This window comes from Macrobrachium rosenbergii, chromosome 17 (genome assembly GCF_040412425.1).
Source record: "Macrobrachium rosenbergii isolate ZJJX-2024 chromosome 17, ASM4041242v1, whole genome shotgun sequence".
NCBI classification, from domain to species: Eukaryota; Metazoa; Arthropoda; class Malacostraca; order Decapoda; family Palaemonidae; genus Macrobrachium; species Macrobrachium rosenbergii.
The window spans coordinates 31,079,999-31,093,868 of record NC_089757.1 but is presented as its reverse complement, the minus strand read 5'-3'; the positions used below and the strand labels follow the sequence as shown (position 1 = coordinate 31,093,868).

The following is a 13,870-nucleotide window of genomic DNA, read 5'->3' as shown; positions in this document are numbered from 1 at the left end:
TAAAACAACTCAGATTTATTAAAATATCTTGGATTTCACGGGCGGAGAACACACGATTAATAAATTATATCAACACTGCCCAATAATGAGCAAGATTACTGGTTTCCTCTCTGAAATAGAACTTCTAAACTGGCTAATCTATTAACAAGCGTCCACTGATAAGCTCACTGGGCGCTGCTCTTGCGTTGACATCACAAAAGTTACTAGTTAGATGCTAAAATTCCCTCATTACAATTAATTTTGTAAGTGAATCACTGCGTTAACAGATCAGAAGTAAAACTAATATCTTAATTCATGTGTTTACTACGCTCGCGATATCGAACCCTCTTCTTTCAACCTGTTATACAAAACTGACCATTTGTCTTATGTAACAACTGCACTGGATGGCTTCACTAACGGGTGTTTCGATTAGGACATTATCGCCAGTTTCACTGTTTTTCGTTTTCCATTAATTTCCGATCAGTCTGGTCATTTGAGAGGGGCAAGTTTTGGTGCTACTTTGTCTTGTTATCTACGCGTCACCTACTCCGAGGTGCTAGTACTCTCTAGCTTGTTATCTACGTGTCACCTACTGCAAGGTGCTAGTACTCTCTGGCTTGTTATATACGCGTCACCTACTCCTATGTGCCAGTACTCTTTGGCTTGTTAACTACGTGTCACCTACTCCGAGATGCTAGTACTCTTTGGCTTCTTATCTATGTGTTACTACTCCGAGGTGCTAGTACTCTTTGGTTTATCTACCCATCACCTACTTCGAGGTGCTAGTGCTCTTTGGCTTGTTATCTATGCATCAAACAATATAGAAATGGGTGTATAATAATACTTTGATCCCCGAGGGGCTAGTACTAAACACGGCGTCCCAAGGAGCTTCCACCATGTTTAGTACTAGAAACTCGGAGTAGTAACCAACCCCGCCCCTTTTTTTTTATCCCAGTACAATGCTTTTGTCCTCAATGTCAATTGTAATCAACTGGGTTGTCCTGGAATCGGATATTAGACCTAATATGACTGGGGAAATCTTTCGGCCAGTTTACTAAATTATATCAGCAACTGTTACGTGACTGAGACTTAAAAATTGCTTAGAAAATAAAGCTGCTGTTCTTACGTCACTGATATATCAGTTGTTTCCTTGCATGCAAGCACTGCATGCCTCAAAATACGGATACGGATGTTTGTGTAGCATTTTGAAAGGCATACACTCACAACAAATGCAATCTAACATATGAGAATTTGTACCACTTACTAGTTATTAAGGGGTTTCTTCCCCTGACGACAATTTTTAAAAATGTCAAAAGTCATCGCCACTTTCATGGATGACTATCATGGTTGGCACGATAATGCCTCACCACTTTGTCTTCTGTTAGTATAAAATGGACTTAAAAGTCGTCCTTTGGAATGGAATGTAGAGTTTAGGCCAATGGCCAACCACTGGGACCTGTGAGGTCATTCAGCTCTGGAAAGGAAATTGAGAGTAGGTAGGTTTGAAAGGTGTAACAGGAGGAAAGCCTTGCAGCTGCACTATGAAATAACTGTTAGGAGAGGATGGATAGCAAGATGGAAGAAAGATAATATGAATGGAGGTACAATAAAAGGAATGAAAGGGGTTGCAGCTAGGGGCCGTAGGGGCGCAGCAAAGAACCTTTAGTAATGCCTATAGTGCACCCTGTGAGGTGCACTGAAGCCGTCCTTTGGGTGCTATAATCAAGGCATTACCATTCATTCTATGATTCACACTGAAGGCCGCTTAATAATTTTTCTTTTTTATAAAAGAAAAATGGTTTTCGATTAAAACACAAAAATACGTTCTTTTAAACCACCACATAACCTCTATGTTACTGCTTCAGCCTAGTACTTCTTCACTTCAAAGTGTATCTTTCATTCATTTCTATAAAATCTGGACAATTGTTCGAATAATAATAGCAAGTACACAGAATTCATAGTTTTTTTTTCTTTTCGTAGTCTAATTACTGCACCTGAAACCAGTTCTCTCCCTTCTAACTGCCTCCCCTTCTCTCTCTCTCTCTCTCTCTCTCTCTCTCTCTCTCTCTCTCTCTCTCTCTCTCGTCCAGAAGGCATGATATACACACCCTTACCCTCTTTGCTCTCTCTCTCTCTCTCTCTCTCTCTCTCTCTCTCTCTCTCTCTCTCTCTCTCTCTCTCATCTAGAAGGCATGATATACTGTAAACGTCCTTGCCCTCTCTCTCTCTCTCTCTCTCTCTCTCTCTCTCTCTCTCTCTCTCTCTCTCTCTCTCTCTCTCTCTCTCGTGCAGAAGATATGATATACCCATCCTCTCCCCTTCTTGTTCTTTTTCTATCTCTATCTCTCTCATCTAGAAAGCATGATAAACTGTAAGCGCCCTTACACTCTCTCTCTCTCTCTCTCTCTCTCTCTCTCTCTCTCTCTCTCTCTCTCTCTCTCTCTCTCTCTCTCTCTCTGACTGCTCTTGTTTGCATGACTGAAACTAGTTTGTATCGCCCCGTCTCTCAAATAACGCGGTCAGGTTCTCAAACACTGGAACATGCCACAATTGTCATTCAAGCTTTACAGTGTAATCAGTTTTTGTTACTCTTGATAACATGATTTAAAAATTGCAAAGTAAATATTAGGCAATCATAATTTCAAATAAAATAAAAGCACCACTAAAATTAATTTCATTCTATGGAATAAAAGATACTGATAATACGTGTATATATAAATAAATATTGGTCAGGTGTGGCTCAATATAATAAGGAGAATCTGAATGACCAGGGATAATCAGGCAATTCGTCCCTTAACGAAGAAAAGGACTGAATAACAAAATAGCAGAAAATAAGCTTGCAGCAGATTCCAAGGCAACATATGAAGATGAAGGATAGCGGTTTCTACCCAAGCATTAGATTTCAAACGCCGGTGTTTAAAATAGACCCCTCAGAGTTGTTCTTTATGCAGGTATGCTACAGACCTTCAAACCTTTTACCCGCTTCCCGTTTGAACTGCAAAAGAATTTATCATTTTAATTTTTTTTTATTAAATAAATATTTATACTAAAATTTGCCTTAAAATTCCAAGCGGGCAGAAATTACATGTATAAACTTACTAACATAAACTAGATTTGTCATGGGCGGAAAACAATATTCGTAGACATGAATCTGCTGGCAGTTTCTGGTTGGAAAATATAACTAACTATATATATATATATATATATATATATATATATATATATATATATATATGTGTGTGTGTGTGTGTGTGTGTGTGTGTGTGTGCGTGTGTGTATATTTATATATTTATTTGTTTATTTATTTATTTATCTATTTATTTATATCAGCAAACTTGTCAACATAGAAGAAAGCAATCACCAACAGAAAACGGACAAAATTATGTTACAAAAGTACAGAAATCTCGGGGAATTTCAAAGGTGAGACCCAATGATAACGAAAACAATTAAAAACCTATTAAACCGAACGACAGGTGTGAAGGAGAAGGATAAAAAACAATGTTGCACTCACAATCAGCTTAATTACCGATTATAAAAAGCATTAATGGGATAAAAAGTCTACGGATAATTCCACAAATATTTCATTTTAATCGACTATTCCAACGGTTTCACATTGATCATTTTTTTGACCCATTTAGTACTTACACTTTTTGAATAACCATACAATTCTCAATTACAAAATTAGCCGTTGATTAATACTTCATATGCAATTGTAAAAGAATATGCATTACTGAATTTGCTATGGAACTTCGAAATTTCCTGTCTCTCTGCTTACACTTTTTTAATAAATATACAAATCTCAATATAAAATTAACTGTTGATTAATACTACATATGCAACTGTAAAAGAAAATGCATCACTGATTTTGCTATGGAACTTCGGAATTTCCTCTCTCTCTCTCTCTCTCTCTCTCTCTCTCTATGTGTGTGTGTGTGTGTGCTTACACTTTTTTAATAACCATACAAATCTCAATATGAAATTAACTATTGATTAATAGCACATATGCAATTGTAAAAGAATATGCATCACTGATTTTGCTATGGAACTCTCTCTCTCTCTCTCTCTCTCTCTCACTGTGTGTGTGTGTGTGTGTGTGTGTGTGTGTGTTCCCTCGCGCTCTAATTCTGCACCAAACAGGGCGTAAGAATAAAAATAATTAAGAAACAAGACAAAACATGCCTCCTCACTAAAAGCACAAACATTTTTATTTTGTCCTACTCGACACAATCACCACAACATGGTGAGAGAGAGAGAGAGAGAGAGAGAGAGAGAGAGAGAGAGAGAGAGAGAGAGAGAGAGAGAGAGAGAGAGAGAGCGGAGAATATTTGGCTTTCCTGAATAGTTCCTAATGAAGCCAAATGTTTCTTATGGAGTCGGTCCTCACCCTCTCATTTGGAGCTCTCATCAATGATGGATGGACGGGGTGGTAAACCACACACGCCCTGGAATAATCGCTCGTCTCCGCCATGACTGGTCATCCGAGAAGGAAGAAAAATGTAGGGATACAGACAGACAGACAGACAGACAGACAGAAGCAGCAGGTGAGACGGAAAGGGCGCCGAAGATACCTGAAGCGGATAATCGAGGATTCCGTAGACGGGTGGAGGAGAGGAGCGAAAATTGACGGTGGTGATTTGGTTAGACTTTACAAAAAAAATTCTGGTTTGTGAACTTGACAGAGAGGAGATTAGGATTTTTAAAGTTGACAGAGGGGCGGTTAGACTTTTTAAACTTGACAGAGAGGTTGTTAGACTTAAAAAAAAAATCTGGTCTGTGAACTTGACAGAGTTGGGTTAGACTTTTTAAAACTGACAGAGTGGTGGTTAGTCTTTTCAAAACTGACACAATGTGGGTAGACTTTTTAAAACTGACAGTGGTGGTCAGAATTAAAAAAAAAATTCTGGTCTGTGAACTTGACAGAGTTATGGTTAAACTTTTTAAATTTGGCAGTGGTGGTAGGACTTTTTAGAACTGACAGTGGTGGTTAAGACTTAAAAAAAATCTGGTTTGTGAACTTGACAAGAATTGTAGTTAGACTTTTTAAATTTAACAGAGTAGTTGGAATTTTTAAAACTGACAGTTTGGTGGTTAGGCTGTTTCAAAAAGACAGGTTGTTGATTAGATATTTTAAAATTGAAACAATAGTGACCAGACTTTTTAAAATTGACAGTGGTGATTAGACTTTAAATACAAATATTGTAGTCTGTGGGCTGAGGTTTTTTCTTTACCAATGTTAATGAGCTTACAGTGTACTGAGAACACCTGTGGTGGCCATTATTCATAATAAAATTAAGGCAGCACGTATTGCGCGGCTTCCAAATGGCTACCTGACTTCATCAGGCACACTTGAGTTTTACCTCATTTTATCAGAGAGAAAATTGTATATAATAATAAATAAATTTTTAATTACACATGGCTATAAGCCTTTCATCTTAAGACCACTACCGTGATTCATGTCCGTATAGCAATACAGATCGTACTACAAACTTGTAACCTTCCTTTCATATGTAATTTAAGCCTATTTGATTATCAGATTCCATTCAGCCTGAGCATTGTTTAATTTGCCTCCTAAACTCCAACTCAAGGTGTCCTATATATCTGAAAGGTTCAGCTTCAATTATCTAACGATATTTCATGCATTTGTGCATATATCTCCTCACATCTGCTATTTTTCTTACATTTATTTTAGAGTCCCGTGTCTCTAGATATATGCCACATTCTGTTACGCAAGCTTTGTAAATCTTTTTCTATTAAAACAACATCATTTGCGTAATCTAAGTCTGCCAAGCTTCTGTCGTTATCTAATCTAAATGTTCCCTTCAATTCCAACTACTTTTTTTTATTACAAAATCCATACGAAGGGCAAACAGCTACATTAACATGTCTGCAGTGACCAAATTCAGTCAGGTCGTTTTTCTTCCTTTACATATACTATGGCTTTCGATTCCCCACCACCAGGCTTTGTCTCCTCATTCCATTATAGAACAGCCTAGTGTTGTCTCATTTTCAGCTAAATTCATCTCTGCGGAAATTCCAAAAATTGCATCATTGCCTTGTGCTCTCCATCTCGCAAGTCATTTTGTTATCAATTCCACTTCACATAAGTAAAAAATGCGCCGAAAATTCTTCGGCGCAATCGAGTTTTCTGTACAGCCGCTACAGCGTACAATCAAGGTCACCGATAATAGATCTATCTTTCGGTAGTCTCTGCATAATGCTGTATGAGCCGCGGCCTATGAAACTTTAACCACGGCCCGGTGGTAGCCTATCTTATATCCATGCCAGATGCACCATTATAGCTAACTTAAACCTTAAATAAAATAAAAACTACTGAGACTAGACGGCTGCGTTTTGCAATGCTTGATGATCGGTTGGTGGACGATTAACATACCAATTTGTAGCCCTCTAGCCGCAGTAGGTTTTAAGATCTGAGGGCGGACAGAATAAAGTGAAGACGGACAAACAAAGCCGGCAAAATAGTTTCCTTTTACAGAAAACTAAAACCGCAAATTGATCCTTTGATATATCAATCAAATGATCTCATTCTCGTATCTCCGATCCACGACATCGCAAAGACGGAAAATGGTCACCTGCTGAAATATAGCAACTTAATCTAAACCAGCCAACCTAAGGCTTTTTACCTTTGTGGGGATCTCGTTTAACATTCCTTGTGGCAGTGTTTTAAAATCAGGGGATTTTCATTCCAATTCCCATACCCGTTTATGGGGTTTGGATTGAAGGGAATTTGTTATATTATTAAGTCCACTGACAGGTAAGCTATTTCTCTCTCTCTCTCTCTCTCTCTCTCTCTCTCTCTGAGATACAGATTTTCACAATTACTATTCTTCTTTTTATTGTTATCACTACTTTATAACCAACACACAACATTGGACGTAGGTTTGAAAAAATTACTCATAATAATAATAATAATAATAATAATAATAATAATAATAATAATAATAATAATAATAATAATAATAATAATAGATTCACAATTTCGTGAAAAACAATCTGTGTAGTAAAATTAGCACTGATGAGGAACACCGTTCAAGTGTTCGAAAGTCTTTGGTTTATTTGTACATATTTTACATAGTAATATATTTACTATATAATTGTGGATTTTTACTACGCAATAATAATAATAATAATCTTATAATCAGCCGAGTCACTAAAATGATGAAAAGATCCACACTGATGTAAGTGGAAATATATATATAAAAAAATATATGAACAACGTATTTTTAAAAGTAAATATTTTCACTTACATCAGTGGGGATTTTTTCACCATTTTAGTGACTTATATGACTACGAGATTTTTATAAAGTATTTATTATTATTATTATTATTATTATTATTATTATTATTATTATTATTATTATTATTATTAGGTTACCCTCCTATTTTTAAGCAAACAATGAAGTTGTCAATTCCACGCCCCTACCCCTAAAACGGTGACAAGCAACTTGACCCTATCTACATAATGGCAGCTCAACGTAAAAGCAACTAACAAGCATATGTGGGCGCTTTTTAAATTCAAAAGCATGATCCAGAACTTGACCAGGAAGGCAATTACGCTCTTTTCCATTAATTGGGCTGTTTCTGTGCTGTTAATGACATAAGGGAGTAATTATTCACGCAAGGGGGAAGTGATTACCAACAACATAATGACGGTCATTTAGTTTAGGGGCACTTAAACACATTCTCAGCAGTTACTCATTAACGGGAACATGAATGGTGTAGCATAAAAAAAAAAAAAAACCACCATCTTTTGTTGTGGTCACTAAAACAGTTTTTTTTCCCTTCGTGTCTGGGCGTTGCCCACACCTGAAAATCTAAACAAATATGGTATGGTAATGAACCGATTGAAAGGACTTAAAATAATTTTTTCAGTGTCCATACATTCAATGGATGAATGTTGACTGAAATACACTTATTAAGAAATGACTCCCCTCCAGCTGCTCTTCCACAAGAGGATAATGATTTAATGACCTTTATTACGAAGGCATTCTCGTGTCATTACTGTAATTATAAGAAGATTCTCATGTGGTTCATTATAGAAAAAATAATCATATCATTATTGCCCCTTGGAAATCGTCTTACCCAACTCTTTCAAAATGTGGTCGTCATGTCAAATGGAAGAGCCATATTAGTAAGGAGGATATTCATAATATAATTCCGACAGAATTACATTTCAGAACTGTTTCCATGTGGTAATCAAGATATTGAAAATAATCACAATCCCATCGTCGTTAACGGTAGGACAAAAATGCGAATGTACATAAACAGCATTTCCCATAAAGCACCTGTGGCGATAATTAATACTATCGTACTAACACTTGTTGACTGCACCACAGTACAATTAAATTTACATTTAACAACACCTGAGCTACCTTTCTCATATTTAATTATTTGTCGTCACGGAAGAGCCAAGGAGAAATCTTATTAAATCTGACTCTCTCTCTCTCTCTCTCTCTCTCTCTCTCTCTCAGCCAGGAGAAATCTTATTAAATCTCTCTCTCTCTCTCTCTCTCTCTCTCTCTCTCTCTCGGAAGAACCAAGAAGAAATCTCTAAATCTCTCTCTCTCTCAATGAAAATGACTAACATGACAGACTGGTCTGAGTCATAAATACTGTTTTTTTTTTTTTTTTTTTCAAATCTGGTGTACACTGTTCTGTCGAATACCTTTACAGACGATTTGAGCGGAATATGCGTCTGGCGTTTCTCAAATAAAAAAAAAAATGATACTGACATACAGACGTTATAAATACAAATCGTTTAAAGCATACTGAATTAGGACAATAAAGTATTCCTTACTGGAATGTTAGTATTATGGTCGACAGCAAAAACAATCATGTATACGTCAGAAAATCAACCTATGTATATATATATATATATATATATATATATATATATATATATATATATATATATATATATATATATATATATATATATATATATATATATATATATATATATATATAATATATATATATATAAAGGCAATGGCCACAAAAGGAAAAGTGAAACATATGGAGTCGTTGCAAGAACAGTTAGTCGAAAGGCCTAGAAACCACTCCGTGTTTCTTTTTTCTGTTCGTGGCTCTTGTCTTTATATATACATTCATTATATCCCATATCTTTGTGATTCAGTTATATATGTATATATATGTGTGCGCGTATATATACAGTAATATATATATATATACTGTATATATATATAAATACACATATACACAAGCGTCAGTCAGTGCCAACAATAACACAAAATAAAAGCAACGATTTAATGGCACTAAAACGTGACCCAACCCTTTGGCAACCGACCTTCACACCACCTGGCCGCCGGGTTAGTTAAATAAACTCTACGGGTTCAAGATGAGTCATTTCGCCTCCCACCTGACGAGGGATTTAATTTCCTGAAGAGGATTTCCCCCCGTTTTCACTGCTAAGCAAACCTTAGGTTGTTATTTCATTGGAATTATTTTTTATTTATTACTGTTTAATTAACATGTTTAATTTTTTTGCCTGCCTGTTCCAGAACAGCTGAGGGTTTAAATAATAATAAAAATAATAAAAATAATAATAATAATAATAATAATAATTATAATAATAATAATAATAATAATAATAATAATAATAATAATAATAATAATAATAATAATTTTGTATAAGGTCCACAGTAATATATCAATGGTATAAAGTCTCACATTCTACCAGTGATATATTATGGTGGACCTTATACAAAATCACTCTTGTTCTCGACATTGAGAGTTCTACACAATAATAATAATAATAATAATAATAATAATAATAATAATAATAATAATAATAATAATAATAATAATTTTGTATAAGGTCCACAGTAATATATCAATGGTATAAAGTCTCACATTCTACCAGTATATATTATAATTGGACCTCGACATTGAGAGTTCTACACAATAATAATAATAATAATAATAATAATAATAATAATAATAATAATAATAATAATAATAATAATAATAATAATAATAATAATAATAATAATAATGACAAGAAGAGTGGAAAGTAATAAATGCAACAGTTGCATTCAATTTATACAGAGTCTTTACAGACTTTTTGATAATCATTTTTTAACACAGAAAACAGTAATAAAATACTCTTTATAAACTGAATGAAGCTGGTGCAGTTACTACAATAATAATAATAATAATAATAATAATAATAATAATAATAATAATAATAATAATAATAATAATAATAATAATAATAATTTTCTATCCAGGGAATAAACGATACTTTCCCATGAGCACCAATTCATAACAGAAATTCACTGGCAGAAAAACATTCATAAACAATCACAAACATTCACAGAGTCCTCTCTCTCTCTCTCTCTCTCTCTCTCTCTCTCTCTCTCTCTCTCTCTCTCTCTCTCACAAATGACGGACTTTATGGAGAGAGAGCAAGAGCGGACCGCAAACGCCAGGAACGGAGAGAATGCAATTAAGCCATCTACTTTGTGTGGCATTAAATAGCATCCGCCGTGTGAAATGTTCCTCCTCCCAAGCACAGCGGGTTGAAGCAAAAGCACTGACACGGCGATCAGAATGCAGTCAAATGACAAGCAAGAATTGCAAGCACGAGCAAAAAGAATAAACGGTCGACACAATACTCGACTTATCCGCCGATAATCTCGACATTTGAAAACCGAAAGCTTGCATCGCTCCAAGCAATGCTTGGACTTCCGGGAATTTAGGCGTTGTGCCCGCGTCCTCCCACATGCAAACACGTTCATTGTAAACAAGGTCACGGTTGCAAAGGTGTGTGTACGGACGAAAACATTATATGATTAATTATTTAAAAAAAAAAAATGTATTCACCATTTTTAATTATTTTTTAGAAATTGTCTTCACCATTTAATGATCAAGAATGTTAAAATGAAAAACTTTCTTTTTTTGCATGTGCTCAGTGACCACACAACCTTTTAAGAAAAAGGTTTAAAAACATAGAGAGAGAGAGAGAGAGAGAGAGAGAGAGAGAGAGAGAGAGAGAGAGAGAGAGAGAGAGAGAGAGAGAGAGAAAGAGAAAGAGAGAGAGAATTTTTAACGATACAACCTCTTATCAGTTTGCGAAGTGACACCGTATACTTCAACATTACAAACAGAATTCCGAAAGCAATGGAGAAAATTCCACACGGCAATTATAAAAAGACTACAACTACAGAAAAATAAATACCACTTTTGGTAATTGTAAATAATATTTATAATAATAATAATAATTTTTCTATATACTCACCGGTTAATCCCGCGTCGAAACGCTCTATGCAAATCGTTGTTCCGGTGCAAAAAGTATAATCCATAAGCGGTATATAATCCTGAAAAGGAAAGAAAATTACATTTAGGATTTATCGTTAAAGTAAGAACCCTAAATGTAATCAATCTGAAAATAGCTCAATAAAGAATTACCATAATTATCAAGTGAATATTCCATGTAGTAAGAACTGAAGATATGATATTGTAATTAAATGGTATTTTACTATTTGAACATTTTAAACAGCCATCAAATATTGGATAATATTCATGATATGAAATAGGAACCACAGTAATAACTGACAACAGATAAGCTGGAGGAAGAAGTCAGTAATTTTACCAATATCAAATATTGAGGATTAATTGTGAAATTCCCAATTGTTTAGACTAATGCTGAAATTCCCAGTAGTTTAGACTAATGCTGAAATTCCCAACGGTTTAGGCTAATGCTGAATTCCTAAGCGTTTACAGACAAGCAGTGTTTATAAAAGTTCAATTTGCCATTAAAACTTTCAAGGAGTGGCAATGTTTGATCATGGAAAATCGCTTTAAAAAAAAATAAAAGCGATTTTTTTTTTGTGAGATTTATTCTGGTACTTTTTGCAGACAAAAAAAATCTCACACAAATGAAAAAACATTTTCACTCAAATAATGGAGTGCCGCATCAAGCACTGATAAAAACAAACACTTAAAAAAAACTGCTAAAACAATGCTAAAACAAACATGACAACAGAACACGAAAATTAAAAACCTCGACGATTCTAGTGTCTGAAAAAATAAACGAGAAAATTTTCTCTTAGAAATATTTTGGTACTTTCGATCGAAAAAGAAAAAGTTCACACAAGTAAAAGAACATTTCCGCACAAATAATGGAGTACAGCACCAAGCACCAGTAAAAAAAAACAATGATAAACAATGCTAAAACAAACATGACACAGAGTAAGAAAATGAAAAACCAGGGCGATTCTATCGTCATAAAAAAAATTAAACCGACATGCTTCATCAGCCCAAACACACACACACACACACACACACACACACACACACACGCACACAAATCTGACAATGTTTATCTTTGCTCTTTTTTCTAACATCCTCACACACAGTTTGCAAATCTAACATTGTTGTGGGAGTGAATCACGCCACCTGTACAAACTCTCCGTCGTATCAAACGTGTACCGTCATATGACGACGGGGGAGGGAGGGAGCGTGAGTGATATGTTGAACGGGTCGAGTTTTTCACGTGTCAGTTAAATTCTAAAAATAGGCTTCAGGAATAATAATAATAATAATAATAATAATAATAATAATAATAATAATAATAATAATAATAATAATAATAATAATAATAATAATAAAAATCCTTGTAAGGATAATGAATTTCTATATAAAAAATAATATTATAAATCCCATCATATTTCATTAATAATAATAATAATAATAATAATAATAATAATAATAATAATAATAATAATAATAATAAAATAATAATAATAATAATAACAATAATAATTTGCACAAGAGAATAAACAAAGTATATTCGGTAATTTTACTGAAATAGTTTATATAAAAATGAGATAAATGGCATCAAAATTAATCAAATAATAATAATAATAATAATAATAATTTACGAAATAAAGTAAACAAAGTACATTAAGGAATCTTGTAAGGATGCTGAATTAACTTATATAACAATTAGAAAAATCCAATTAAAAATTTAATAATAATAATAATAATAATAATAATAATAATAATAATAATAATAATAATAATAATAATTTGTACAAAGGAATAAACAAAGTATTTTAGAAAGTCTTGTCATGATACTGAATTGATCCATATGGCAATTAAATAAATCCCATAGAAATTTATCAATTATTATTATTATTATTATTATTATTATTATTATAATTAATCAAAACTGATTAATAATAATAATAATAATAATAATAATAATAATAATAATAATAATAATAATAAAAATAAACGATTTACGCAACAGGGTAAACAAAGAAATTTAACGGAAATAATCCGTCAGCTCTATCATTTCCATTCACATCTAAAATAAAACTTGGGCAATAAAAATTATCGCTATTTATTTAACAAAAACAAAAAAGTCGCCTGCATGCATTTATAAATTAATGTCTAAGACTTACGTACAGAACAATAAACTCACCATTCTGGTTTAAAATTGGAAAGTAATGTATTCCTTTTTTTTTTTCAAGCACTCGAACTAAACACAAGCTTTTAGGGGTGAATACAATTAATGTCAATTACTAGAAAGATATTGCGTTTATAGATATATATATATATATATATATATATATATATATATATATATATATATATATATATATATATATATATATATATATATATATATATATATATATACATATACAAGATTCAGTTAAAATCACTCAGAAGAAGCTGTACGGATAATAAATCAATATACTGTCGAGGCGTCTTCTGTCAATCCCATTTTCTATGAATAATTCACAAGAAGCATATTCCGCGTGTCTACGGCCAGGCACTTTCGCCCCCCCACCCCCCAACTGTCAATGGGAGGGGGTCGAAGGCTCCCTCCCCAAAATACCCG

General features: G+C 33.6%; 1 long non-coding RNA gene across 1 annotated transcript in view; it reads right to left on the bottom strand.

Moving 5' to 3' along the window:
* Positions 1-11,348, bottom strand: part of LOC136847596 (uncharacterized) — an 811,533-nt gene extending 800,185 nt beyond the window's left edge. The window contains exon 1 of the long non-coding RNA XR_010855782.1: positions 11,258-11,348. This is a non-coding gene — a long non-coding RNA (uncharacterized lncRNA). The remainder of the gene's footprint in view (positions 1-11,257) is intronic.
* Positions 11,349-13,870: the final 2,522 nt, after the last annotated feature.